Source organism: Anas platyrhynchos, chromosome 6, assembly GCF_047663525.1.
Source record: "Anas platyrhynchos isolate ZD024472 breed Pekin duck chromosome 6, IASCAAS_PekinDuck_T2T, whole genome shotgun sequence".
Taxonomy (NCBI): domain Eukaryota; kingdom Metazoa; phylum Chordata; class Aves; order Anseriformes; family Anatidae; genus Anas; species Anas platyrhynchos.
In genome coordinates this window covers 40,777,593-40,801,547 of record NC_092592.1, presented here as the reverse complement: position 1 = coordinate 40,801,547, position 23,955 = coordinate 40,777,593, and the positions used below count along the sequence as shown (strand labels likewise).

Genomic DNA, 23,955 nt, shown 5'->3' with positions numbered 1-23,955 from the left:
AAACAAACACAATATTTCCCAGCATGGAACAACTTCTAAAACTTAAATATGATGACATAGTAACTGGTTAAAAAAAAAAAACAAAAAACAAAAAACAACAGAAACAAACAAATAAACAAACAAACAAAAAAAACAACCAACCAACCAACCAACCAAAAAAAACCAGCACCGTACCGTAATGCATTTCTGCAGATGGATCTCTAGCCAAAGTTTTGCTTAGGATTAGATCAATTCCAACAACAGCTTTAACGGACACATGTCAAATCCTGACTGACCTGAATTTTTCCTCAAAGATTAATCCCTCACCCACTGTTAGCTTTAACTCATTGATGGGTGGACCAAGGTTACAGAATCCAAAGCAAAATCCTGAACCCTGTGAACTGCACATACATTGTTTGCCTGCTGCATCACATGCACTCATATATAAACCCCAACCACTGATTTTTCATAATAAGTTTTACATTATTTTTTTTGGTTTGTTTGTTCTTTTTAATGCAAGGTATGGGTGGCTGTCCAATCTGTGAATAGCCTACATAGTTAATAAATAGTTTCCAGTAAATACAAAGAAAGTAATGAAATTTAAGTACTAGAAGACCTAATTGTTACTAAATCTGAACAGGTAGAGCCTGATATTTTAACACCACAAGTTTAACATTACCTAAGCAGGCCACCTTTCTTACTTTCACATCTCTTGTGGCTAAACTGCTGAAAGTAAAGAAATTATATAAGTTAGAAACAGTAACTATTATGTAGAAAAATATTTTTTCTTTAGATATTCTTCAGTACTTTAGGTACAAAAATACATTGGAGTTATTATAATAATATTACAAAAATTCACCTATCCAAATTCTCAGTTAAACTGGAGCAACTCAGAATAATTTCACTGATTTGTGTAGGATTATTAGCGAGGAGTGCATCTCAGACTTAATTCTGTCAGCTTAATGTTGTGTCATTGCATTATCTTGATCACAAACAGACTGCCTGAGCAATGCCATCCATTTTCCCAAGGAATTCATCCCTGTATAATTAACTACAATCAACTGTAACACAGATGGCGTCGTATGATCCAAAAGCGCTTTATAGAAACCTTTTAAGCATGTTATTAACATCCCTAAATAACTAACTATTTAATGCTACCTCTCCAACCCTCTTCTGCATGAACACACAACACAGCTGGATTTGAGAGAGCAAAAGGCAGCATTTAATTGCAGCACTGTTATAAAAGAATTTCAGCTCTTGGATTTATTCAATTTATAAATGAGTTTGTAAATAACAGGCTCTACTGTGGCAAACAAAAACATTGCATTTTAGATTTCATAAATAAGACTAATTTTCAGAATGACTCATCCTCAGCAAACTCAGCATTGTGGAACTGGACAGCGTGGAAGGACACTGATGGGAGGTAGAGCCTTTCTTTAGCCTGACCATGGCTTTCCAAGTGAACAAAATACATTTTTATTTATTACATTTTGTTCCTTTTATAACTAGATGTGTGCCCAGCCCTACACTGATTAAAACAACAACAACAACAAATTTAACTGCAACAAACAAGAATTTGAATGGGAAGATAAATCTGAAAAATCTGAATGAAAATCAATTGCAAGTTGTTAAATGCCCATCAAGCTCTAATGCAAAGCTGTTCATTCACCCCTCCCCGAAGTTTATTCCTTGGGGTCAGATAACTTCAGACCTGTTTTCTCATTATCTTAAATTACCTCGTCTTGACAGTTGCTGAGATTCTGCTCCCTAATTTCAGCCCACCTCTGCCCACTTACTTGACAGGGAGCAAGCCCCTTGGCCCATAAGCTGATTAAGAAAGAAAGCAAAAATATGATCAAACAGACTTGCTGGAGACTTTTTCTGACCCTTTTAGCAGGGACAGGCTGGAGTACCCACCGAAGACAGCAGCGCTGGGGATTAGCACCCTTCCTCTCCCCCAAACATCTGTTTGACGTGGGCAGTCCCGCTGAGGGCTGGATGTCTGAAATTTCATGGAATCACGTATGAGCCTGATGGCATGGTCTCAGCTGGGAAGATGGTCCCTGGGAAAGACCAAGAGAGCTTTTAGTAAGTTCTGGTAACGGGAAGGTCTGTAGTAAAGTAACTGACGAGGCAACGTGCTGCTCCTCTGGCTTCTGGCTAGAACATTGGTGGAGAAGGTGAAAGAGAGAGTGATGTCCTATTTAGAGGTGACAAATGAGCACAGAAAAGAAAAGCTGTTCAAACTGCACATTACCATGACCTAACATTCGGTTCTCAGTATCACACAGTGGGGTTTCTTAATATTTGGAGTGGGGAGCATTAAGTAAATATTCAGTATAGGAACTGGGCTGGCAAAATCGTAATGAACACAACAGAGTCATTTATATCTATTGTTACCCAATTAGCTGGAGTTATTCTAAGTACACAGATTTCTATCACATTATAACGTAATGGCGTAGGGAAGGGAATCATTTCCAGAACCAGTTTTTATTTCTGTGCTCTGGGGTTATTAACGCAGTTTTACTGTCCTTGCTGAAGGAAGCCAGCAGTTTGCTGCAGCAGAGCTCTGCGAGGTTCAGTGAGAGCAGTGCTTGCTAATTGTGGGGTTTCCTCCCTGTCTGTGTACCATGGCTTAAAACACTCTGAGAGATGGGAGAGCAGTGTAAGATTGTGTCCTCTCCAAGGGAAGAGAGGGACACAAAAGAAGACTAAGTTATACACGGATACAAGAGACAAAACACGGGTGTTACTACTATCATTGCAGTTGAGAGGCCAGGCTTTGCGCATTCACAACAGCAGTTCTGAGCTCGAGTAGCACCACCTTCAGCAGCAGCACATCACCACTGCTTCCCTGTAGAACCTGCTTCCCACTGCCCCGTGGAAGCTAAAGCAGGCACGGCCACTGCCTGTACAGCCACAGGGACAACGCGAGTCGCTCTGAAAACACTCCTGGCACCAAGCCTTTACTTGCTTGTGAATCCTGTTGAGGAGATAAGAACTGCAGTATTTAGCTTACTGCACTTTGCTGTGAAATGAGCACCGAAGCTGCTGGAAATGTGATACCAGATTAAGGTCTCCATTCTATATATTTTGTTTGTGTGTGATGCAACAAACTTGTAATAGAAACCCAAAAAGCTTCAACTGGATAATGTGAACTGCTTTTCTTTGCTTCCTGAATTTCACCAAAGATCTCACACATGATGCAAAATGAACTGTAATTAAGAAGTGTTGAAATATAAAATAGATGGAGACAGATCTAAGTGAATAACAGAAAATAGAAGAAACCCCCCCCTTTTTTTTTTTTTTTTTTTTTTTTTTTTTTTTAAAGTACATGAGAACAGGTACTGGATTTACCACTAGTATCTTTTGGGATACCAGGTCACTGTATGAAATAAACTTCTGTATAACTAATTAATTCATATGCTTTCACAGGTTTCACGATTCACCCATTAATCAGCAAGTGATCAATGTGATCAATGACTACTCTCAGCTAATGTCAAAATACACAGCTCCTTGATACTGCACATTTTAATAGCATAGAGTTGCCTGTTAGGAGAATCTGAATTCTAAAATCCCTTTTAGAAAAGGATTTCATATTTATATGGGTATATATTGTTGGACAGCTCCACAGAGTAGCTCCACTACATATCTAGAAAGGCTGCGTTTATGCAAGGGATGAAGATGCCAGACAGAAACAGCGCAGTTGGGAACAGCTGTAACCCCTTGTGGCCTCACTCACAGCCCTCTGAAATCATGCATTTTCCATTTATTTCACCAGGTTGTCAGATAGGCACTTGAGCCAAGTTCCACTCGAGTCGGTAGGAAGCTTGCCATTCACTAAAAGGATCTGGTCATTACAGTAGTGGGAAGTGACTGCCTGAAAGGCACTTCTCCCCAGCAGCAGCTCAGCAAGCACAGCCCCGTCCATAGGCTGCCAAACCCAGCGTGCCGCCAGCATGAGATGGGTTCTGGGGATCAGGGGGACAGCGAGGCTTTGGACGTGGAGCTGTGTTCATCCTCAGAGCCAGGAGCACGATGGCTCGGCAGAGCCAGCTCCCTGGAGACCCCGGCTCTCCTGACAGCCCCTGCCTGGTCCTAGCACAGCGGCACGGCATCTCCCATGGCAGCACCAGCCTGTGTACCAGCACAGCTTGGGGAAGGATGGGTGAAAAAATGGGAATTAGCTGGGGAGGATGCAGACAGCAGAGCTAGCTGAATGCTTTAACAGAAAGCACCGCTTTTTAAATTGTTATTTGCTTCTGGTACTCAAAAGGGCCCATTGAGACCAACCACTTTTTGGCAAATAATCTATCAGCTTGGGGTCGGAACTCAGACTTGCTCCTGTAAATCACAGCTGAGCCCCAGGCACTCGGGTCAGTAGCAAAGAACCCTACTGACACGTGTTATGAAGCCAACTAAAGCAAGAGCCAACACATCCTCTAATCTGTGCCAAGTACTGAGGTACTCAGGACCTGGAGAGGGAGGAATTTTGCCTGGCTAAGTACATATTTCCAACTATAAGAAAATCACCTTCATCTTTTGAATTAAATTTAAAACATGAGTAAGATTTAAAATAAACAACATCAACAAAATGAAACAAACCAAACCAACAAACCTGACTCAGTCCAGGCCCTGGAAGATGGCTGAATAAAATCCTAAAGGCAAAATACTCTCCCAGATAATGGAACAGAAAGACTCATGAAGCTTGCAGTAACAGAGCTCATGTTTCCAGACAGCAAAGCAAAGCTGTGACTAGGAGGGAAACACTCAAGCACGTTGGAAAGGCCACACCGAGGAGCAGGACATGCCCCACGTATCGTGGAGCAAAGCCTTCCCGGGCCAGAGGCACGTCACTGGAGGTGCTTCATGCTAAGGATATGCAGATGCAGTGCTCTTTCACTGCTGCTGACCTTGTCAAGGTGATTTCTGCTCATAGGTGGCTGTGCATTAACCAGATACACGTGGCTGAGAATTTTTAAGCTATAATCTGATTTTTACTGTTATTTATTTATTATTTTTTAAGCTGATTTGATTTGAGATGCTGCATCTATCTTCCCAGTCGATTTGCTTGGCAGGCAGATATCCATTTCTCTGCAGTTTTTTTTTACAGAACAGTGAGTGGGTTTAAGACTTCCCTCCAGCGTGGCAGAACCAGACCCATCTAAAATGTCAAGAACCCAGTCCTTTAGGGAAACCTTATTTTCAGCACAGGAGCTGTGTAACCTCTTACTTATTTCTTTAACCAAGACTAACAGCCAGAAGAGAGGCTAACTTCCATGGAAAATCACATCCAGTTCACATACATCGTCATGCTGAAGGTACAGCGTTACTAACAGGGATCAGGTAGATTGACCCTTCTATTGCTGTATGAAATGTAATCAACAAGAAATGTAAAAATAATTGGAATGAGCATCTCAGAAGGTGCTTCATCCCAAAAAGTATGTGTGTGTATGCAGAGAGAAAGCCAACAGAAATTGTACCATGTTTCACAGCCTCCTGTTACTTGGACCAAGAAGGACAAATGCACACAGAGGATTAAATCTCTAATGGCACCAGGTAACACACGTAGCTCTACCTGCCAGCAAAAGACTTCCAGGGACCAACATACAAAGGCAAAAATGAAATGAAATATAAACCCAGGTACAAACTGAAGATGTCCATAGAACTCAAGATGTGCTGATGTCAGTCAGCACAGGTCAGCATCGGCTGCTAACATAATTGAGTATAACAAGAGCAGTTGTTCTTGTACAGCTAAGTCCTGCCATTCTAAAATACAGAGTACAATTTTCCATGCATCCTTTAATCGGGTTATTTCAACAAAAAGCACCTACTTTATCTAGCTCCCTTCAAACAAGAGCGTCTGTTCTCAGGTTCTCAGGATTTGCATTTAGAAACCAGCGGTGAAAGCAGACAGCTTCAAGTACCCAACGCCACCACAAATGATGAGAAAGACTTCATCTCTCAGCTAAGCCAGGTATGGCTTCAAAATAAAACATTAACGAGCCAAAACCTTGTGGTCTATCCACAAGTGGAATCAGTCCCAAGCACCCTTTGTAGTCCTGGAGCTCCGTTAATTTGCCATCAGTGCTGTAACTCTGTAACTTTTGTAACCAAAAAAACACATCACAGAGGAAATCTTCTGCGATACCACACTTGCTCTCTTGGCCCTTAAAGCACCAAGGACGAAGTCACTCAGCCCCGAGTGGCATCCTCTGCAGCAAGGCCTGCTGATGCCTCACCTTGGGAGAACCTACTCAGAGGCAGACCTCTCCCTCCCAAGGACTTGTTCAGGATGGAAGTAGTGCTAGCCTTGCTTTTCTTTGGGAAAATAATCTATATCAAAGAACTGGGGAAACATTGTCCCAGACATCTCCATTTATAGAGAGGACACAGCTAGGGAAGAGCTCTTTCCTTTTCTGAGTGTGGCATCTGGGTAACCTGGCATTAAATGAAGGATTTTCCAGCCTTACAGCCTTCTGCACTTACTCCTTCAGGGAAAGTCGCTTCTCGCATGGCTTGTGCTGCACCGATCTTAGCTAAGAGGATGTGTCCGTCTGCCTTCTGACTTTCTAAATATTGGTAAGAACTGCACAAGCACTTGTCATCAAACCCACAAGCTCCAGAGAAGTCCGTGTCCAGGCAGACACGCTGATGCTGCTGTGACTGCCCGCAAAGAGCTGCTCCCAGCAGGCAGAAGGGCTTCACAGGCTGAGCTGAACCTGGGCCAGCAGGCACGACCTCCTGTATGTGTATGTAAATGTGTAAAATGTGTAAATGTGTAAAGATGCGAGGACGTAAACCTGAGTCTCATTTTGACAATGAATACTTCAGGGTTGGATGCTTACGCAATTAACTGCTTAAGAAGGTTTAGTAAGATGATGTAAAACAAACTCTAGGCATGGGTGGGGGATAGAAACAAAGGAGGAACAAGCACTGAGATGGAGAGATTCCCAGCTGCGGGCTCCAAGGACCAGAGCCAGGCCTGTCAGTGTTTGGTATTCTGCTGGCGACCTGCAGAAAGAGTGAAGGGTGGGATATCAAAATCTGCTGATAATAGAGGATTATTTAGGTCAATCAAGATGAGAGAGGAATATAAAGCAAGAAAAGGGAAGAGAAAACTAAAACAATAACCACAGACTAGAAAATTAAGTAACTAAGCAACATGAAATCCAATGTGGGAAAGTACAAGATAATCCATATTTAAAAATACATTTTGACATATCCTGCAGACAGAGGTTTAGAAGGAAAGATCAAGTCATCACTGGGGACATCTGTTGTGCGTGCAGCTAGGTAAATAAGATATTAGATTTTAATAGCAGGAGGCAGGAAACAAGATGAAAAGCATTATAATGCTGCAGAAGGATAAGTGGTAGGTACTCGTGATTACAGTAATATTCATCTAAAAGAAACATAAAAGGTACAGCCAGGTAACAAGAGAATCAAGAGCTGGGATTTTCTGAAGAGGCATTAAACAGGCAGCTGTGAATGACTGATAGCATGGAGGTGAAGAGAATGTTTCGTTTACCTTTTCACAATAATGCAAGCACCAGAAGCCACCCGACGTTATTAGGGGGCACTGGCAGGAGGCATTTACAGGATTTTCACAGGGCACAGACAAATCTTCCCTTTGCACAGCGTGCTGCAGACACTGGCAGCACTCCTCTGTCCTTCTGCTCCTGCCATCAAACTACCACGAGCCAAACCCATGGCGAGAGCCAAATTCTGCTGCTCTGAGCAGAGCCCTCACCCTGTGTGAGCCACGGGCTGCAGGGTGACGGCGGCAGAGCTGGCAGCATCCAGCACCAGCAGGGCCTGGCACAGCGCTGAGGAAAGGTACAGGGATGCTGCGTGGCCTCCACGGGAGCAGGTCGAGTAACAACAGCATCAGAGCAACAGGTTTTGCTGCAAATGCCTCCCAGGTATTGCCAAGAGGAAAAAAAAAAAAAAAATATATATATATATATATATATATATATATATGTATTAAACAGTTGCTCTGAAACCCTAGCTTTGGATATACATTTTATAAATCCCTTCCAAATGAAGACATTGAGCATTCCCTGGGCTAGCACGTGGCTGGCAACAGAGCCTCTGCCCCCTGGTAAGGAAACCTCCTGCTGCACAAACGCTGCGAGGCGACCTGCTGGAAACGGGAAAGCAGAACATGGAGGAGAGCTATTTCGGGCTGCACACACAGCACCTCCACCAGCCCTCCAGGGCACGGCACTGAGAGCCTCCCCCTCCCTCCTTCAGCTTTTACGTGCTCTAGGAATGGATACTAGAAGGAATAAAAGAAAAATCATTAAAATTATACAGCCTTTGTAGTGCATGGTGTTTGTTGTTGTGGTTGGGTTTTGCTTTCTTTTGTTGTTGTTTTTAAGAGGCTTAGAGTAAAAACCGCCGCAGCTTGACTTTGTTTTCCGCCACATGTAGTTTGTGAGGCCCAGATTCCCTGCTCGCAGTGAGACACCATTGGTGCACAGCCCCGAACACACAGCTCAATCCACATGCCATTTCACTTCTTGAAAGCATTCTCCCCACATAACCCAGAGCTTATCAGAAAATAACTGGAACCAAGGCTCAGGGGGCTCCACCAGCATCCTCACTTGCTGTCTCAGTCAGGATTCCCGTTTGGCTCCTAGCCCTTCCCCAGCCCCTGTCAGAGCCCTGGCCACGACCGAGCAGCTTGGGGGTGCCAGGAGGGGTGAGCCAGCCACCCGAACAAGAGCTCACTCATCCTGCAGCCCTATGCAGGGAGACATCCTGATCCCTAAGAGCTACAAATAGGGTCATGGAGCCCAACTCCTACCCACGGCATCACGAGAAGGACGGAGATTGTCCTCATGTCTGGTAATGCCTCACCTAAATCCCAGCTCAGCTGAGCCCTACAGAACTAACGTGTCTCTACATTTGCTTTTAAACTCGCATCCCATTAAGCCTCCCAACAGGAAGCACACAACATTTCGTCCTCCCATGTCACAGCAAGGCAGCAGAGCCCCGGCTGCAGCTGGGGAGGATGGGCAGCTTTCCCGGCTGCTAATAAGCACCGGCATCATCTCGGAGTCCAAGTCAGATGCAAACAAGCCTCAACACTCAGCGTGGCATTTAAGAGTGCTTGCCCCCAAACCAGTGTGTGCCCAGGCATTGGCAGGCCCTGGGGACCTGTCTGCCGCGAGGCTCACGCTCCCTTTGCAAGACGCCGTCTGCAGCTGCTGCAGTCTTGGAAAGTCCCGGCTGTCTGGGCATCAGCTAGGCTCTGCACACCATTTTTCTTTTGCTTCTGGAGGAAAAACAGCCAAAATTTATCTGCTGCTCAAGAAACGAAAGCAAAAGGCTAGGAAGTTCACATTAGCAGCAAACTCTGTCCTCAAAGACTTTGCAGAAACGTTTGTGCTTCCCAGTACAAAATGACCACCTGGCCTGCAGCCCCACACGGCAGCAAGGTGCTCCTGGCTTAGTTTTGGACCTTCCTTGTACCAAGTGCATCAGGCAGGGCAAGGCCAGGCATCAGGGCAGAGACAACAAAGTTTCTTGGTCCTTCGATCTAATGAGATTATTTCCCCCACCCTTCTGGTTTCCTTTTTTCATTTCTGTATTGAAATCACATCATTTCTTCTTTTCTGTTGCTTTGCATAAAAGCTGTCTGTACAGACGTCCTGCTGAGATGGGAGCCAAGGCGTGGGGCAGCCCTGCCTGGGCAAGGAGGGGAGAGGGAGAGGAAAGGGGAAGGGGAAGGGAAAAGGGGGACGGGAGGGGAAGGCCTCTGTGGAGACTGAGCTGGCCTGATCAGTGCAGCACCAAATTCACAGCCCCTGATGATATTGCTCAGCTTTTTGTTTACTTAAATAATATTTAAAAGTCCATGGAAAACACATATGTATTCACGGCATCTTATGTTTAATATTTGCTTCTGAAATGTTTTTGTTTGCAAAATGCAAACCTGCAATTTACAAGCAACTGCCAGTGCAATTTCTATGCTTAAATTTGAAAGCATAGCCAGAGATTATTTTTCCATCCAAACAGTTTATATCTTAGCAGTAGTTCAGCAAAACAGGGTTGTTTTCAGAAGTCAGATGTTGGATTTTAATGGTGCCCAGGGAATGCTCCTACTTGCAGGTACCACCTGCAGCTTCTCTGCCGTAAGGAAACCCGGTGAACCTTCCAAAAGGCCAGCTCCCCCCTTCCCATGCCCACCCGTTCCCTCCATTTCGCCCCCAGCCCCGCAGCCTCAGGGAGGAAGATGGACAAGCCTCGGGAAGCGAGCAGCCCCCGGCTGTGCAGCTGAACCACAGCAACGCCATGGAAAAGCAAGAATAAATAAGGCTGCTGCAACTCCGGCAGATAAACAAGTGCAAGGGCTGCAGAAACACCAGGCTGCAGCTGCAGAGCCCTTGGGCCGTGGGGAAAGCAGAGGGGGGGGCCCGGGGGTCGCTCCTCGCTGCCTGCGGGGCGCATCTGGGGGCATCCCGCAGCCCCCCGGCACCCCGCAGCCCCCCGCAGCCCCCCCAGCCCCATCCCGCCGGGTGCTGCCGGGGACCGGCCCGACCCCCCCCCGGCCCCCCGGAGCCACCCCCGGCCCCGGAGCCCCCCGGTCCCCCCTCACCTGCGCTCGGTGCCCGGCGCCGCCCGGCTGCCGGGGCCGTGACTCAGCAGCCGCGGCCCGGAGCTCGCCGAGGCGCCCCGGGGAGGAGCTGGCTGCGCCCCGTGCCGCCGCTCCGCCGGGTATTTGGGGTGTTTGGGGTATTTGGGGTGTTTGGGGTCCCTGCCGGGGTGTGTGCGCTCAGCCCTGCCCGGCCGCCCGCCGTCGGGCAGCGGGATGCTGCGGGGGCGCTGGGGAGAAGGAGCGCAGCTCCTCCGGAGGAGGAAAAATTGTCCCCCCCTGCCTGCGGCTGGGGATGGGGATGGGCGGCATCACGGCACCAAACCTCCGCGTCCTGCCGCTCCGCCTCGGAGCCGGGAACAGCCGGGAGCAGCCCGCAGGAGCACAGCCGGGCAGAGCCCCCGCACCCGGCACCCCCGAAACGGCACCCCCTGACCCGGCACCTCCTAACCCAGCACCCCCTAACCCGGCACCCCCTGACCCGGTACCTCCTAACCCAGCACCCCCTAACCCGGCACCCCCTGACCCGGCACCCCTAACCCAGCACCCCCTGACCCGGCACCCCCTGACCCGGCACCCCCTGACCCGGCACCCCCCGCCAGGCAATAGCTGGGGTGCTCCCGGTGCCGCTGCATCAGCCCCGGGGTTTGCTGCCCTTACCCGAGGTCCCCCCCTCCCCGAGACAGCGGGGGACAGAACCGACTCACCCGCTCGGTTGTTTGTTTGTTTTCAACCTCATTTTAAAACAAAGACGGGAAAGATTTTGCCGGTGCCACCATAAAGTCCCTTTGGCGATAATTCCCCGTAGCGAGTGCGAGAGGAAGGGCAGGGCTGTGCTGGCAGCGGGGCACTGCTGGCTCTCACCGAGGATGCTCAGCACAGGGAAATCGCAGCCCCAGCCCTGCCGCTGCCCTTCCTGAGAGCCCGGCCCTTGGGGTGCCAGCCCGTGGAGAGCTGGCCCATTACCATGGGGAATGGAGGCTGAGAGCTTCCTTCCAGAAACACCGAACCAAGAAGTGCCGGAGAGTTCAGCCTGGGACAAGTCAGCAGCGTTTTAGCTTCGTACATATTTCAATTATGTAGGCTTTCACTTCTTGCTTTAATAAAAAAAAAATAAAAAATGAATGCCAATGCCATTTACACTGTGATTCTGTGAAAGTTTTTCATGTGTTTCTTTCACTGCTAGTACAACAGAACCACGGCCACAGCCTGCAGACCTGGCTGGGTCCAGGACGGCCCCGGTTACAAACCTTCTGCCCATCAGGGTGCTGCGACAGCAGGACCCAGCCCCAGCCCAGAGGTGCAGAAAGGACGGCTGCACGGCTCTCACGTCCCTCTGCAGCCATGAATACCTTCAAATGATTAAAGCATTAAAGAGCAGCTACTGCTGGGTGGGCGCTTATCACTGAGAGCTTCAAATACTCACTCTAATAAAGGGCCTTGACCACACACGCGCTGTGGGGCAGCCCATGGCCAGGAGACGTGGGGTAGAGCAGCAACAAAAAGCTTGGAGACGCCCAGGGGAGCAGCAGAAAGCCTCTGAGGGGTGTCAGTGTCAGTGCACACCACCCAGAGAGCACCAGAAGCCACATGCAGCTGCACCGCCACCACCCTCACACTTACAAGTGGCATTTTGCAACAAGAAAGCCTGGAGGTGCTGGTTGGTGATGAGAGGACTTCCCTGGGAGCACGGTGCAGCAGAGCCCGTGCACACAGCGCTGCTTGGTGGCACCCCAGTGCTGCTCGGTGGCACCCCAGTGCTGTTTGGTGGCACCCCCAGTGCTCTGAGGGGGACCCAGCACATCTCCCACTGCCCCTGGCGCTGATGTCTGTGGGTCTGACAGCATGCAGAGACACCAGCCCTGGGGCTGGTAGAGGCCCTGGCATGACATGAGGAAAAAGGCATATAGCTGAGAGTTTTAGAATGGATTAAATGGGTGAATTGGTAAGAAAACAGAAATAAAATTTCCGTGGCATGTGGTAGGCTGCAAGGTGAATTAGAAAAGAAAAGTCAATATTTGCCTGAAGTGCCATAAAACCACAATTTAAAATAGCAAGAGCTGCAGCCCCTGGGGAGCTCCTGAGCTCCCTGTGCACCCCGCTGGCAGGCAGAGGGCCCCCAGCGGGCAGAGGGCCCCCAGGGCCCCCATAAAGATGCGCTACCTACAGCAACACCCCGTTGTGCAGGTGGAGGGGGCCGGGGAAGGGCTGTGACACCTCTGTTTCTTCCTCCTTGGCTCTGTGCATAGTCTGCCTCCCCACTGCCACTGCTTTGCTTTTGTTACATCCTCCAGGGGGAAATAAAAGATCTTGGTTGGAGCTAAAGAGACATTTCCTTTGATCAAAGTCTGTCTCTGCCTCGTCTCACCCTTCCTCCCTGCCTGCTTCTCTTCATAGCATGTGTTAAGGAGAAAAAACAAAACCAAGGAACCTAATTTTGGTTTGACCCACACTGCTTGGCTTTTTTTTTTTTTTTTTTTTTGTGCATGTGTACATATCAAAGGATAAAGAAAACAGGTTTTATCCAGGGCCTCTGAGGACACAAGCATCTGTGCCTGAAATCCAGGGGCAATTGCTGTTCCTGGCTCCCCACGAGCTCCCCAAACCATGGTACCTGTGCCAGGGAAGCAGCAGCTGCCCGTGCCGCCCGCTCTGCAGGCTCGTAAGGGGCAGCAGGTCCCAGCTGGCTCCCAGGGGCTGGGCAAGGTGTGCCCAGGCCACCTGTGGGATCATCACCCCCGCTGGCTGCATTTAGAGACAGCTTTTCTCCATGGCCTGGGGAGCCTCCCTCGAGGCACAGCGGGCTGCAGCCGCACCCCTGCCCTCTCACACTCATTTTGCACACACACATGCCCTTTTTATAAAAGCAAAACTAAACACAGAAGAGCAGTGACTTTGCTGTAGATTATCTGGTGAATTATGTTTACATGGAGAGCTCAAGGACTGTGGGCAAAAGGCAATGTCTGGAGCACAGGGTTCCTGTGATGAAATTGGCAGATGGAAGAATTGTTATGCTGGGTTTATTTCTCAATCATTTTAGTCAAAATATTAAGATAAAATTGCAATTATGATGTAAAAATGAAACTAAAACTTGTTTTAGAGTTGCTTGAGTTTAATTAAAAACAAGAGTCTAAAAACCCTGGTTTTAAACATTTTCTTCCAGGAGGAATGTCAAGCGGTAAGTTTTTATTTTGTTTGGGTGGAACTTAAAGGGAGAAAGAAGGAAGAGGAAAAACCCATTTGAGATGTTTCAGTTCAGCACATGAACAAAGCCATTTTTTCCCTTTTCTGTTAATGTAGGCTCTCTTTACAGAGACACAGAACCTCAGAGGACGCTGGGCTAGGCTCAGCCTGCCTCCAGCACAGCCCCAGCCCCGCCGGACCCACCGCCATCCTCCTGCTGCCAGCAACAGCCTCGAGGGCAGGACCAAGCCCGTGAAGCTCTGAACAGTTTACGTGCAATTTGAACTTCCAAAAATAAAGTAAAACAAAATAAAATATTACCTAAAAACTGAGCAGGACAAGGAGAAGACCTCTCCCTGCCCTGGTCAGCTCCAGCAAGATGAGACAGGAGGGGAGAGGAAAGCTTTGACCAAACCAGGACACAGGAATTGTCTTCCCTGCTATTGACAAAGGGACCTGCAAATTTTGTTCCTCTTTGTCCTTTATCTTCTCTGATGACTTAGCAGCAAATGCTGAAGATAAATTTCCATATTTTGTCTTTAAGTAGACATGGTTGAAAATAAAAACCAAACTAAACAACAACAAAACTACCATGTCCCAGAGTTTAACATTAAACTTAGAAGAGGTACTGCAAGCCTGCCAAACGTGGTATTTTCGACCAGCTTTGACTCTAGGTGCTCCTTTCCAGTCCTCTCCTCGTGAGTGAGTCACCAATTAAGACAGTCACATACTTCTCAAAAGCAGTCTAACGTTAGGCTCTTAAGATTTACTCCACAAAACATTTTCCAAAAATAATGGCCTAGAACTTTTTTGAATTGTGGAAGAAAACTGATTTGAACTTCTGTATGAGAAAAAAAAAAAACAAACAACAACAACAGAAATAAAATAATTAAATGTTTATAACAAATAATAACTACAGCAAAAAGATTTTGCTGTAGTAAATAACTGATTTTACCTGGACATAACATGAAATAATGCCTCAAAATTTGACTCAAAACGAGTCAGACTGGAGCTTGGAACTCTGAGAAAGCTTCAGAGACCCAAGCTTGCACTTTTGTTACTTGAAATGGATGAGTCACATTAATATGAGTTAAGCACCCATGAAATTATGTTCTTGTTCACAACCCTGAGCTGGTGAACCAAAGCTAAGTTTAATGAAAAGTCACTGATAAACCAAAGTTGCCTTTTTTAAAATAGCATCCAGGCTTTTGCACGTTATCACCTACTGTTCCCTAAGTGCTCATGTGGGGAAGTGGTCTGTTGCCCATTTGCCATCTGTTTTCCTACTTGTAAGGAACAGATTTATATCAGACAAGCATATATCTAGGTCCTTTGTGCAAAATAGTAATTATTGCTGTTAAGGAGACAGAACATTTTGGGCATATAGTGCAGAACATAGTGGGCAAAAAAAAATCTTTATAAGAAAAGAAGTTTGTCTTTCGTACCATTTGACTTTTCCTAGAGCTCACACTCTTTACCTAAACTCTATGTAAAGCTCATGTGAGTGCGTACCTATATAAAAGAATTGTTTTTCAGTATGGCATTACTTAAACCAGCCACAGCAATCCGAAATGTACAAGCCATACCCAACACCAAACTCCTTCGCACATTCTCCAAGCATTCAAACCACGTTCACAAGAAGGTCAAGGGGCAAGATCTCCCCCGGCACCCCAGGCAGTTGTGCCTCAGGGCTACCTCTACACCTCAGTGGGTCCCAGTCTACGTTTTCAAATACCCAGTGGCTTTGCTCAGAATTAATTCTTTAATTACTCCTGCATCCCACAGGTGGATGCTGTGCTCGGTGCAGCCAGTTGTGAGCTATAACACCCAAGGGCTGGCTGGAGGCAGGAGCAAAGTGTCTCACAATTTCCAGGGCAGTTTTTATTAGCAGCTGAATTACCTGCTTTCATTTGGTGCTGGTATACAGTCATGCCATCAAACTGCTCCAGAGATACAGCTGTTGTTCTAAGAAATCCTTGCATTTCTTACTCCTTATCTTTCACTCGTGATTTGGAGATCTGCATGTACATCTGTCTGTGTGCCGACATCCCTTCCCAGGAGGTACATCTACTCCCGAGCTGACTAACGCTACTTGATGTCACACTTTGTTGATTGACATGGAAATACAAGCAGAAGGAAAAATATTCATGTCTGCAGTGTCAAATGCAGCTGCTGAGTGACTTATTTTTAAGTGACAGTAATATTTTTAGCAGAAGCACCTATTTTTCTTTAGTTTCATGTTTGTTCACCTCCCCCCAAGTTAATCAGCAACATTTTTTCCCCTCACATACCTGTTAGTGCCCTCACAGTAAAACACACCCAAACACTTCTGACAGCATCAGACCAGAGGGATGGAAAGCAGAGTTACCAGGTCAGAAGGACAACTCATTTAGTTCTGCTACAGGTGCCCACCCCTTGACAGTAAAAATAAACAGGCCGACGCCAGCGAACAAACACCCTGCCTGTTGGAAGCCATTTCAGGTTTTCCATCAGCGTTCAGTGCTGCTGAAAGCTGCTCCTGCTGAGCATCTCAGCCTTCCAGCTTCAGCTGGTGAAAGGAACTGCTTGCATCTTTTTCTTCCCCGTGAACAAACAGAAAACACCCAGCTGGCATCAGTTCTGATCTAGGGAAGGGAGTGCACCATGGGCTGCAAAGATCATTTCACCCCCACTCGTGATGCTCCTCCTAAGAGGCTGCTAGAGACACTGCACAGCAACACCAAGCCCTCCTACAAGGCCCCTGTACCAAACCTGCCTCATTTCCTGCCGTACACACCTCTCTGGTGCTGTAGGTGGTGGCAATGGAGTGGAAACATAAAAGAGTAGCTCCTGTAGTTTCCTCCTCCCCAGCAAAAGCCAGACTTCCCAACCACACCACGGAGTCCCAGCTCTCCCGAGCTGCCAGCAGCAGTGGCTCTGCCCCAGGAGGGCAGGAGCCCAGCACCAGCTGCTTGCACCAGGCACACGTTGGGACACCCTTACCACACACACGCCTCCAATGCATCCCCAGCACTCCTCTCCTTCCCATCCTTCACACCTGCGACACTTCCCATTTGCTGGGCTCTTTGCTTCCTCGCAACATTTTTACTTAATGAGTGATTACCACATCTCATCAGGGGCACCTGTGAGCAGCCAGCCTTTGGCTGCTGCTGAGCTTGAGAGCATCCTAAGGAGAGTTAGGTGTAATGAGATTTCCAGTGCAAGCCTGGGAGCCAGCAAAGTGCAGAAATGTGGCAGCAGTGGTCTTGTCCTTCTTGTAGCTTCCTCTGACTTTGCTCTGGATGCAAACAATATGGAAGCAAACTTCCTATCCAACATAAAAAGCATTTCCCAAGAAATAGTTGGGATAATTTGGCCTTACCTGGCATGCAAGAAGGAGTTGTGGTATTAGAAAACAATGAAATGGTGTATTGTGATTAACCAGTTTATTTTGCCAACAAAATCTCCATAAATCACAAAGGATATTTACTGCTATGGACCAAACACTCAGTGCTTGTCAGCTGCTGTCTCTGAACCAGTTCACAACCCAGGTATCACACCATGGCACGCATATCAGTGCAATTCTCCAAAGTGACAAAGGCCGTGACTAAAAACTCCTGTCCCTCTCATTGCACACCGTAACTCTACCAGCTACGTTCAGGGATTTTTTTCCTGCATCCATGAAAATCTGAAATTTTGCCTTTGAGGCAAAGAAAAATCTGTGCTTTCATGGTTATACTGGATCTCTAGTATGCTTTCAAGATGCTCATGAGCTTCCTTCGCTGAAATTTATTTTCAGATAGAGTAAGAAAATGTCACATGCAAGAATGAACCCTGTATCTATAAAAAGCCAACATTATGGAAGCGACTGTTCCATTTTTAGAAGAAATGCTAGAGAAGACATCTTTAAGCCATAAAAATAAAAAATGGGTCAATTTAGTGCTCTGGTTTATGTAGGCTCATATATAAAAACTTGTAAGCCGTTAATATTCAAGCTTTATTTTCTATGACAGAATGGGACAAAAGGATTGCTTAATTAATTGCTGTGATGTACTGAAAGATGGCTTAATTTTAAAATATTTCACTTGTGTTAATGTTCATAAGTTGCAGGATTAGCGGTAGTTTATAACTTCATTATTTTATGTGGCACGTACATGGTTACAAATTGTTGCCTTCAAATCAGAGAAAACAAAACTGAATATATCATGCGTTACATAATTTTCCTTATTTCTAGAACTCAGATCCTTTTGTTTTGTTGTTCCTTAAAAGAAAATGTTACTTCGCATTTTCTGTTCTCAATAGTTTTGGGTTTTTCCTGCAAAACAACAGCACAGCTCCGCTGTGTGATGGGTGCCGCGTGCCGGAGGGACCCACACTTCTGTTACCTGCCCTGACCCAGGCCTCGTTAGGAAAGCCAATTCATGTTGGTGTTGTTGTTGTTCCTCTCCCTGTCTCTTTGAGGGTGGGCTCTCTGTCTGCAGAGCCACCTGCATGGCGCAGGGCAGAGTGCCATGCAAGCTACTGCAGCATCAAACACGGGAAAACTTGAGCACGACCACCACTGGGACGAGCGGTGCCAATCCCTGACTGTGACCAAAGCAAATCCAGGCAGCTCTGCCATGACAGGGCTTTGCCATACCATAAAATCGTGCCCCGAGTGCCCCATGCCAGCCAGAAGCCCAGGAGGGGCTGTGGGCCATGCTGCGGCAGGGCACAGGCAGGAGCCGTCTACCAGGCTGGTGCAGGGCTCGGGCAGGTTCAGCCTCTGCTTAGGCACAGGGGCTGCCCGCTTCTGTACCTTTGTGGGATCAATTTTATATCCCTTGCAACACCGATATAATGAGAAGCAAACAGAATGAAGCGCAGGGTTACACCAAACTAACGTTGCACAGCACCGGGGGGCTTGGAGTGGCAGCGCCCACCCCAGGAATTGGGGCCCGAGGCCATCGGTGCCCTTTCAGCAGCGCCTCGCACAAAACCAGCGCTACGGCTGCAGGAGTTTGCAGCCTTGCACGTATCTGTCATGCTCCCTAAAGCTGGAGCCTATGTGACTTATTGAAATCAATCATTTCTAATGGAGGAAATATTACATTTACAGTTCCCCGTATAATCATGAATCTGCTTCTTATGAAATTACCTCATGATCTGATTTTGTTAAATTCACTTTGCCCTGCCTAAGCGGCACAAGCCCATTTGGAAAATGTTCAGTTATTCTGACGTGGTATCATAAACTTCCAGAGATACATACACAGAAGAAGGGAAAAAATAGTGTTTTTTTTGTTTGTTTTCCTTTTCTCTTCTTGTAAAGCCCTTCCAAAGGGGAAAAAAATAATAATAAAATAATCACACTGTTGTAAAGCTGCTCAGTAATGTTCAGAACAGCACATTAAATGTTCTCCACATGGTATTTAAGATACAACATTAATGACTTCAACTCCATCGGTCAGTTCTGTGGTGCTGCAGCCATACGTTGCGGTGAACATTGCTCTCTTTGATTGGGATGGAAATTCCAATTTGCATATTAATTACATTTACATTGGTTTCTCTGCTATCTGTCATTAATATCTGAGAAGTCTGGAAACCTGTGTCTTGCTCAGGATTAGATGGAAGTGGACACATGACCTTTAAATATCAGTATTCTTATAAATAGGAAAAAAACCTAATGTATGCTGTGGGTGCCTGTACTCCCAGTGAGCAGAGATCTCAGTCATGCATCACACAGCCTTGGACTCTGAGTCCCTTAAACAAAGCCTTTTTGTTCATATATATTTACATTAGGTTCTCAGCCTCCATTATATGTTCAAACTTTCTGTTCCTATAGGGGCTGACTTCAACTCTAGCAGCAATAATAAAATAAATGCAGAGATTTTCTGACTGGAAATGTCCTACCCAAACATCTGATGTACTTTGGGGTCCCCTTCACATTAGGAGGATCCTAGGAAAGCCTTCCACACTACCTGCAGTTCATTATCGTGAACTGGAAAGATGCTGTTCCTCATTACCTTACCCAGTCATCATTAGAGATGCTCAAGCACAATGCCTACGTAATCCCACAAACTAATACCTCACTTTTCTGAGGTATAACTCGAGCTGTTGTCCTTCTGAGAAGTTACTGACCGAGTGGCAGCTGGTGCTTCTTGCAGACAGCCTTGGCTCTGTCTGCACCAGCGGGCAGTGCAATGTGTGCTGAAGGAAAAGGGTTGGTGCTGAAGGTCTGGCATTCACGCTATCCGAGTTCTGGGGGAGCTTCAAACTGTAGTGTTACGCTGCTGTGAGCACCAGTTAGAGGTTGGAGAACACCTTCTGATTTAGTTTTACCCAAAGAGGATCCAGACTGTGGATGCTGACAACATACACAATGCAAAACGAAGTGCAATTGGTACCATCAGGAAGTTTGCCTTAGAAGCGCTGGTGTCATCCTAACAGGACACAGGCTTATCATAAACCGTGGCTAGAGTTTGTTTGTTATGGAGGCAACATGAATCCAGTATGGAATGAACCAAACAATAGTTTTAATATAAAATTACTTAAAATGTGAAACCTAACAAAAATTTTAAGTAAAGCTGTGGGTATTTTAGTGACAGAGTCCTATTAAAAGTGCAAATCTTAAACCTGCAGACAGCTTAGATGCTTTGCACAGTTCTCCCTCTGGGCACGTCCTGAGTCCCTGGAAGTCAGCTGGATTTCTGACATTGACTCAGTGCCATCAGAACCAGGCTTTCTGTGTGCAGTTTCTTTTTAGTTAAGCACCATTAATGCAGAACTTGTTTCAGATTTACATCCCAGTAAAATACAGGAGGTGCCCTCTGGAGTTCCCTCGTGCTGTCCGCTGCCAGGGGACACACCTGCTGTGCACCTAAGGGGTGCGCAAGACAAAACCGAGCAGTCAGCAAAAAGAGGAGAAGCCTTTTTGATACCCAAAGCCCATGTTGAGTCAATGACAGCTGTACCAACGATTTGAAGTAGAGGAGCCAGGACTGCCACAGACGATGTCTGGTCCGAGCAGCGCTCGCTCCGCAGCAGCCTTGCACAGCCAGCAGTTGCTGTGCAGCTAACGCCGGGTCCTGCCAGGCCTGCCAGCTCTGGCTGTGAAGCACAGCTCCAGCAGCCCCCTGCCACATGCAGCAGGGTCTGGCTCACGGCTGCATGGCCCCGATGCTGGCTTTGGGTAGTCTGGGGACATCCAGAGCTCAGCCCAGGAAGCTCGGGGGCTGCAGGGGCATCGCTCTGCCCCCAGCCTCGGCCATGCTCTGAAGTGGCAGCTGAGCCTAGGAACAGTGAGAGGAGAAAACAGGAGCCAGGAAACTGTGGTTAAAGGGATAGGAAATATAAGTTTTGCATCTTTGACTGGCTCCTGCTTATCACCTGAGCGCAAAGAAGAATAAGGGCCCCATCTGCACGTGACCTTGTCAAGGTTAAATGACCTCAGCACGGGCAGAAGAGCTCAAAAAGCAGCACAAGGTGTCCCTTTGGCCTAGAGAAGCCAACACGCCATGCCCGTGGCTCGCAGTGTGCTTCAGGAGGCGAGTTGTGTCCTGCAGACATTTCCTCAAGCCCCCCTGAGCCGTGTCTCACCGACACCAGGGTCCTGCCTCTTCGCCCAGGGTCACCACGGGCCTGCAGATCCCTCCTCACGTGCTCCTGGACACAACGAGCCGCAGATTTGTACGGAACTGACGAGTTTTTGAAAAGTGACAAGGATGTCATTCTCCCTGAGAATAATTTCTGCAGAACTGTATCAAATTCCTGAGATCTTGTAGATCTCAGGGTCTATTTGACTACAGAGGACCTGACTGTAAGAGACAAAGGAAAACCAGGGAATCTTCTTTCCAGTTGAGACCCCGACAGAATTTGTGTAGCATTTTACCACCACCAACAGCCAGCGCTTGCTGCTCTAGGGACAAGTGAGCTCCCCTTTTCCCTTAGCATGCAGATCAGTGCTACTGGCTCGTTGTGGAGAGACAAAGACAGGATTAAAAGAATGAGTTTATTTCGAAGTCTGAAATATTGGCTAATGTTCAGCTGCGTTTACCATACCCTGTGTAAGCAGGAATGCTGCTACCTGTCTGAAGGCTGCCCAGCCCTGTCAGAGCCTCTCAGCCAGGGCAGCCGGGTGCAATCGCTGTGCTCAAATCCTACATCCCAGCCAAGTGATTTATGTAGAGTTTTTAGAACCTGCTTTTGTTTTATTGTTCCCTTTCAGCTGAACCTCTGATGCTGATTATATGTAAAGAGCTGCACCAGGTAAGGTAAAAAGCTTAGAAGACAGTTTAAAAGAAAGTGTTATAAAAATGATCATTACTTAGAGGCCTTCACTTGCCAGCGTTCATTTTCTGACAGGGTTTTGAATTTGAGTCATCTGCAATAAAAAGTAATATTTCAGAGATGCATTTGGAAGAAAAGTGAAGCAGTTTTATTCTCCGTATAAATTGACAGCACAGTTGGAAACTGCTTGAAGCCTCACAAAGTAGGAGGTGTTGACAACCATCACTTGCAGGGCATATCAGAAGGAAAGGCTTTATAGGCACACACTTCCACAAATATAACCAAGACTAATGTTTTTCAAGGTAATCCATAGGCCTTAGGCACATTCTCGACAGTCACCTTAACTGGGTGCTATACTTTTTAGCAGGACCCCCATGACAAAGGCACCTTCCTCTAGTCAAGGCGCTCGTAGCCCTTGACCAGTTTAATTTGCCTCCTTACCCAGCGCTGCAGAATCCAGACCTTCCTCCAGTCTGATATTTCCAGGTGAAGAACAAGCCATTACCAGTCAGAAAGCTGACAAGAGCAGGCACAAAATAAACTCAAAGTCCACTGCCAAAGTACAGTATTAAGAAAGCTCCTATACCAAACATCCAATTTCTGAGCATACTTTAAATTTCAATTTAAACATTCAATTTCTGAGCATACTGAGCATACTGTGCACTTACATCTACAGAGAAGAGGGAATGCAGAACAGGCAGTTGGTTAAAAATGCTGCACATCAGCTGAGGGCCGAGAGCCTAGACTGAAAGCAGGGAACGGCTCCTGCCAGCAAATTATTATTTTATGGTACGCACTTCTCTGAAAGTATCACGGTGTGAGAAATAACAGGCAAAAATCAATCTGACTTCAGTGTATTTGTTCTAAAATTTCTGCCTGCATTTTAAGCAGTTTTAGTAGAGGCATGGCCACATTGCTCGAAAGGAAAAGAAATCTTGGTGAGATGAATGATGTTTTTTGATGAAAAAATGAATGTTTTGAAAAAATGATGTTTTTTTAATGTTGCAAGGGACCAAGCAGGTGGGGGAAAAAAAGTGCTTCATTTTTTAATTTAACAGGTTAAACAGTGCTGAATAGGAAGCAGTTCCCAAGATATGCAGTATATGCATTATGTACAGTTCAGAAAATTGGATATATCCAAATGAATTATTTAGTGAACGTGGAAAGCAGATTACTTTCTTACAGCAATTCATCACAACTTGTACCACCCTGAAATACCAACGTTCAGAGCTGCAGAGGAGGTTTACCTACAATTAAAGGCCCTGGCGTTTCAACTCAATCACATATGATGGAGACTACGAAGATCCTGATAAATAACTGTAGCAGGAAGGTACAGCCCACTTAACCAAGGAAATGCAGAGACATTATCCTCGATGGGTTTGCTAGCATCCTACGGCAAAGCTGTTACAAATCAGAGCTATGTTTATTAACCACAGCAAACAGAAACTAGGTACTAAGGGAGGGGTGGGGGGGGGGGGGGAGGGCAAAACCATAGGATGCAAAATATTACATTTGAAAATGGGCTGTACAAACCCCATAGGTAGTAGATGCTTCACATATAGCATATATATATTTAACAGATACATAGAGAGGCATAAACATACACAGAACTAACCTTACAGGCACGCTCCATCATCACACACACTGCTTGTCTGCTTTACCTGAGGGCAGTACCATTCCTTGTGTGCAGTGCACTTCATTTTAAAACCTGTAGGCTGTTCCTAGCAGACAGATTTAAAAGGATTTTTTACAATTCACGCTGCAAAAAGCTAAAAAAAAATAATCCATCCCTGCTGCATAAGCTTATATTTTCCATCTGTGTCCCCTGAACAGCGGAATCAGATGAGAAATGATTCATCAATCAGTCCGGGGGAGCATTTAGAGGACAGGGAAGGGAAGAAAAAAAAAAAAAAAAAAAGAAGGAAGAAGCAGAAGAACCAACCAGA

At 46.5% G+C, this 23,955-nt stretch overlaps 1 protein-coding gene across 16 annotated transcripts in view; it reads right to left on the bottom strand.

Moving 5' to 3' along the window:
- Nucleotides 1-23,955, bottom strand: part of JAKMIP3 (Janus kinase and microtubule interacting protein 3) — an 87,218-nt gene that overhangs the window by 59,097 nt on the left and 4,166 nt on the right. For 8 of the 16 annotated variants that reach the window (XM_072039940.1, XM_072039941.1, XM_072039946.1 and 5 more), the window contains exons 1-2: nucleotides 23,625-23,943; nucleotides 1,897-2,042 (exon numbers count right to left, since the gene is read on the bottom strand). The gene's annotated coding sequence lies outside the window, so the exon portion shown is untranslated. Of the gene's footprint in view, nucleotides 1-1,896; nucleotides 2,043-23,624; nucleotides 23,946-23,955 lie in introns of those variants that run through there. The other 8 variants (XM_072039947.1, XM_072039950.1, XM_072039951.1 and 5 more) reach the window with 5 other exon arrangements.